The sequence below is a fragment of the Hippopotamus amphibius genome, chromosome 13, assembly GCF_030028045.1.
Source record: "Hippopotamus amphibius kiboko isolate mHipAmp2 chromosome 13, mHipAmp2.hap2, whole genome shotgun sequence".
Lineage (NCBI taxonomy): Eukaryota > Metazoa > Chordata > Mammalia > Artiodactyla > Hippopotamidae > Hippopotamus > Hippopotamus amphibius.
This window is the reverse complement of record NC_080198.1, coordinates 96,997,680-97,003,840: the sequence shown is the minus strand read 5'-3', so window position 1 is coordinate 97,003,840 and position 6,161 is coordinate 96,997,680.

The window sequence follows — 6,161 nt, the reverse complement described above, 5'->3', positions numbered from 1 at the left end:
CGTCCCGAAGCTTCCTTGACAGCCGCTCATCTGTCCCGTTTTTGCTTTTGGGAGTAGAAATATTGATAAGGCAATAGTTATCTTCTGGCGACAGTTGCCTCCAAGAGAGACAAACCTCGAGGAGTACCTTAAAATAGAAGCAAAACAAAAGACCTGGGAGGAATGTGTTTGCTCACGCTATTACCCCACACTGCCAGAAGATGGGGCCACATCTATTTTTCTACATGCTTTTGCGAACTACAGCTATGTAGGGAAAACCTGTGTTGGTAGGTTCATCTCACAGTGAATGATTGTAGTCTTGGCTTTATTTTTGCTCTCTGCCATCCTCCCTCCCTCCCTCCTTTCCTTCCTTTCTTCCTTCCTTTCATTCTCTTTCTCACTTTTTTTTTTTTAAATCAAAACTTCTTTATTCTTAGGAAACTATTAAAGAACTCCCTCTCCCCCCATTTTTTAAAATACACATAAAGGCCACTCCTCAAATTTGAAAATGGATAAAATAGGAGTCATGGCCTTTCTGCTAGGGTGTCACTTTCCTCAGTTTTCTACTCAGAAAATAGAAGTTCAATAACATCTACTATACTTATTTGGTAGGGCCTTATTCTAGGCCATTGAAAGCTTCAGAAGAAAGGTGGAACTCTAGTCAACAAAGAGTTATTATCTGTCCTCAAGAACCTGGCTTGGGAGACCTCATTATCGTACAACTCCCTGTATCAGGTGAAAAAACAAAAGTTACCAGCTAAGGCGACTGTGAGTGTTTTGGGGGAAAGGGGGAGATATCTCCAAGGATGAGCAGAAGGAGGTGCAAAATGGGCTAGAATTTCAGAGAAATGCCATGTTTCTTTTTTTTTTCGAGCTTTATAATTTACTGTATTCATTCTCTGAAATGTTCTATTGTTTTGTTTTTTGTTTTTCTCTGTTACAGGCCTAATTTCCCTGTTCATTCAACTCCTCTGCCCTAGTTAAAAAAAAAAAAAAAGCGATTGATTGGAATCAAGTGCAGCAATCATTTCCATAACAGTATCAACAGTTTCAAAATCAAGCTCACAACTTCCGAGCTAAATTATATCATGGCTCCTGGAAAATCGGCTTCACGGAACAGCTTTTGCTAAAGACTAATCTGGTTTCCAATCAGGCCACAGCACACAGAGAACCCTTGTCGGCAGAGGGTAAAATGTTTTGATGGGTTTGACTGGGCGGCAGGGCCAGGCCCTCTCAGACTTCTTGGCAGCACTGGGTACAAGGAACTTACAGATTTTATTGTGTGATTTAGTCCCTGATGAAGGTTCCTAGGCAATTGGTCTGACTGTGGTTAGATCTTGCTTGTCTTGGATCCACTCTCCGTTGGGAACCAGTTCTCTCTGAATAGAATTGCCAGTTTCCTTTGTTCATATTTTCTATTTAAGATTCTCTTGTGTCTCTTGGTGTTGGGAAGTCTTCGATTTGCATAGCTGAGATATTCACTGGCTAGAAACACCTGCCTTGTGTAACTTGGTTTGCGGGCAAGCTTAGTTAGAGAAGGCTCTTTTGGGCTCGATTCAATACCACGAATTCTGAGCCATGTTGTGGTTTGCTGGAGAGGTCAGCGGTGTTGCCAGAAATACAAAACCCTCGGAAGGTCAGATCTAGTTAAATCCCTGCATGCCCAGTTTTCCTCTAGACTTCAAACAACACAGTCAGAGAGATAAGAACATCTGCCAGCCATGGATAGTACAGACATTCCCGTCCAAGCTTTTCATTCTTAGACAAGATGAAGGTTAACCAGCTGATGGACCCACCTTCACCCAACAGCTCTGCAAAGGCCATAGCCCTGCTTTGTCATTTGGGCTATCTTCTCATCACAAAGCAGGCACAGTGTGGGCGTGCTCCAGCCCCTGCCTTTCTCCCTGGATAGCCCACAAAGGCCATGGAATGGTTAAGTCACAATGCGTTCAGCTCACATCTCAACTTTATTCACCACCATGGGGCCTTAATGCAAGCCCTTAACCTCTCCTATAAAATGGGAATAATCAGTGTCTGCCGTGAGCACGGTGCCTGGTTTATAGTAAGCACTCAATACACGTATGACTCTCCTTTACCCTCAGCAATGGACGAAAAAAAAAAAAGGAAAAGCTGGAAGAGACTTCAGAAATAATCTATTCCAGTAATTTTCAAATATTTTAAAGCCATGGAGGATGTTTTGTAGACATGAAATTGTGGGTGGAAACATAAACCTATGAAATAGATTTAAGAGGAGGAACTCTGAAGAAGGTGTGAGGACCTGGAAGATGAGGAGTGCCTATCTGCTTGGCCTCGCTTCCTCTCCCTCTCCTCCAGAACACTCTTGGAAAGGTCTCCAGAACTCTAAGAATTCCAATGTTTATACTCTGACAATCACTCATTTAACCCAATTCCACCATTTTAAATAACAGGACAAGAGAAGAGAGGCCATATGACTCATGTATGGTCATATGGTCAAAAAAAGACCTAGTTAGACCTAGTCAGACTTGACCAGTATTTACTACATACCTTTGAGTTAGGCACTGGAAATAGAAATGAGATACATAGATCTTCATCTCTTCTATTTTCTGAGGCAAGATCAGGGTTTACAATCTTACAGCAAGCAAATATTTTGATTCAATATTGTGCTGGAAAATTAGAGATGTTTGGTTACAGTCAAGCAAAGATTCATTCTGAGCGTATAAACTAGTAGCTGAGACCAGATAGCCTCATCAAAGATGACTAAGGCATCCTTGGCTTAGAATCAAATGTGTGGTCCGGACATAATTATAGGATTCAGAAGTGGTGATAATCTGGGGAGGTTGCAGTGCATGGGGAATGCTCCACCGAGAGTATTGTTCCTAAGGTAGCCCTTGAAGGTAGGTCAGAGCATTGGCAAGTGGAGAGAGAGAGAAAGGCCATTCACTCCAGAGGGAACTCTATGGAAAGTGGTGTGGAAAACACAATAAATGTGGAAGACAGTTGAAGAAACAACCAGCTTGGTAGGAGATGAAGATTCTGCTAGAGAATTTGGGGTAATCACATGGTAGATGCTGGGGAAGGGGATGTACTTTATTAAATGGGACACCCCTGCAGAGTGTAAGCATGGAGAAGCCAGTGTTTGCGCAAAGGAACATTCTAGGAAGATTAATCACATCATAATACGTCCAGGATAAAGGGACGAATCAGGAAAACAAATTACGGAGCAATTACAGTGGTTTAGACATGACATCATGGAGGACTGGGCCTGGGGGTGGCAGTGAGACCGAAAAGGAAGGGGAGGGTATGAAGAGCTACACAAAGGAGGAAACGACAAACTTCAGTGACTCAGCAGATGTTGTGAGTGAGGAGAGAGAGAAGCTCGGAATGAGGGCAAAGTGTGAAGCCGGGGTGGGCAGCCTGCCTGATGGAAATGAGAGTCTATAAAGAGAGGCGCTTAGGAAGCCCTGGTGAGTTTTTGGCCGGTTGAGAATGTAGGGATGGTGAGATGTTAGGTAGACCTAGAGAGTGTACACAGTGCGGTGGTTAAGAGGCCAACTCCAGGGGTCTAGCAGTTCCACCACTCCCAGTGGTGTCCCTTTGGGCAAGTTATTTAAACTCAACGCTCTTAAGCACCAGTTACCTCATTTGATGGTTGTGAGGATGAACCAAGATAAGGCATGTTATGTACATAGAACAATGACTGACCCTTGGTAGGTGCACGCTCTCCATCTCTGGGTCTGTCTGCAGCTGTAGCTCTAGCTCTTGAATTATCTTGGAAGAAAGATGTGAAGCACTCAAATTTAGTGAGGAATAAATATAAAGATATTTAATTCATTTTAGAAGTGATAGTCGAAGATGTTAGTTATATCTTGAAAGGAAGAGAGAGGGATGACCAGGAGGACAGATCTCTGGGCACCCACAGGGCTTAGTAGAGAGGGTACTCTGGACCAGTCCACACAGTTTATTATTAAGGGGTTGGACTCTCAGTCCCACTGGGGAGTTTCAGCTCTGACGGACCAGGACAGACAGCAAGCATAACAACTTGGGAGACTGGTCCCTCTGATGCCAAGTGCAAGGCAGATGAGCAGTCCCATGGGCACTTTTCTCTTCATCCCATCCTCTGATCCTTACCTCTCCCTGAGGCTTTACCATCCAAATGGCCATAAAAGTCAAGGGAGGACAAACTCAAGAGTAGAGCTTGCCCCAAACACCCAGCCCTAAGGTGGAAACCAATGCTGTTGTTATTTATGACTGATTTTGGAGTTAGAGAGAGAAGAGAAGGAGGGGAAGAAGAGAGAGAGAGGAAGGGAGAGACAGAGAAGATCAGGGAGGACAAAGTATAATTGTATAAAATTACAACTCTAAAATAGGCCTCTTGTTTTCTTACGGAGGTTCTCCTGTGCCCCAGTGACATTGCCAAATTATGTCCTTGTGGAGAGCGAATCAGAACAGAGTCCTGGCAGGGTGAAGTGGTGAAGGTGGAAGAAGTGAGCTTCTCCCAGTGAATCATGTCATGAATGGAAGCCATAGGCCACAGAGGAGAGGAAGCCTGCAGTTGGAAGACAAAGAGGAGCAAGTCTAGTAAACGATGCTGTCGTTTGGGCAAGAAGAGGAAGTGGAGCCTAGGCTGGAGAGGAGCTGGCAAATGAGGACCTCAAGGTACCCAAAGCCAAAGGGGCAAGAGGACAAAGAAGGATTTGACAGAGAAGGACTGTGGTTCTGAAGGCCCTCCCATCTCTGACCCTTACCTGAGTTAGGTCTCAGTTGAGGTCAGTGCTGGGCACATTCCTAAAGCCATTTGGATCCCAGGGGGAGCTGTAAAGAGCACAGCCTTACATCAGAATGAGGGCGACCACAGATAAAAGCTGATGACTTGGGCATGAACAGTCAAGACCAGGGCAGGGCAGACACCAGACTCGAGTTCCCAGACACGTTCGAAGTTACCAGCTCCTGTGCCCGGGTTCAGGCCCCCAACAGCATACACACCACCCATCACTGTAATTAAACAGCAGTTAATAATCTCATGGTGGTCATCACTTTGACATCTGTCAGCTATTTGCTGTAAGAAATGACAATAATTAACACAGATATAACAACAAAAAATAACTGTTACTGTTTGGGAATGATTTAGAAACAAAAGGCTATTAAAGCTCTTTACAAATGATTCAGCATCTGAATTTCCCTTAGGTTGCCTCACATTTGGCTTCCCAGGTCATAAGACTTTAAAACCCCAAGTGTTTGAAAGTTTGGTCCAGGAGGAAGAGGCTTAGGCTGGGAGTCAAAAATCCCTGCTTCTGATCCCAGCCACGCCTTTCTTGCTCTGTGACATCTCTGAGCCACAGTCTTCTCCATAGTAAGTGCAGTGGATGACGTGTACTCTGGGTCTTTCCCGGGCTTGTGGTGAAGAGTGAAAGCAAGAAAGAGGTTGAGAGTACGCTGGTGCAGAAATGTGCTGATTAGAAACACACGGGCGGTGCGGGACCGTTTGTTTCTAAATCACTCGTTCAACTGCTATTCTTACTGTGGTGACTATTATTAGTGTTAGATGTTGCAGCCAACTTTTCATCTGTAATGGCTCTCTTGCAAATGTCCAAAAAAAAAAAATTAAAAGTAAGTTAAAAATAGATTCCAGGTAGGTCCCTCGGGATAAGAAATGTTAGGCTGAAGATAATTCAGGCGCCTCCGACAATAAAGATGTGATCTTACATGACACGTTCATCACAGGACTCTGTCTCTCAGTGTCAGAGGAGCTCAGGCAGATGGAACTTCTGCCATCTCCAATGTGCTGGTCCCCTTGTTCTGAGGGTCTTGCCCCTGTAACTGAATGTTCAGCCCGGAAGTGACATACCTCTCTTCTGTTCACAGCTCATTGGCCAGCACTGACCACGTGGCCATCCCCCAATGCCACGGAGCCAGGGAGTGAGTGCATCCTTCCAGGGACCTGGCAGTAGAGGACTGAAAGTCCTTAACCAGCCACAGCGACTCCCCACTGATCCCTGCAGGGGTGGCACTTTGACTCTTGCTAGTGATGGTGTCACCAGTCATTCATTTTGTGTACTGAGCATTCATTGAGTACCTGCTGTACGTCAGGAACAGTGCCCAAGGCAGGAGATGCAAAGTCATAGACAAGCTCTCTGCCCTCCAGCACAACATTAGAAATACACACTGGGGGCAACTTGATCCAGCCTGAGGAGAGAGGGACG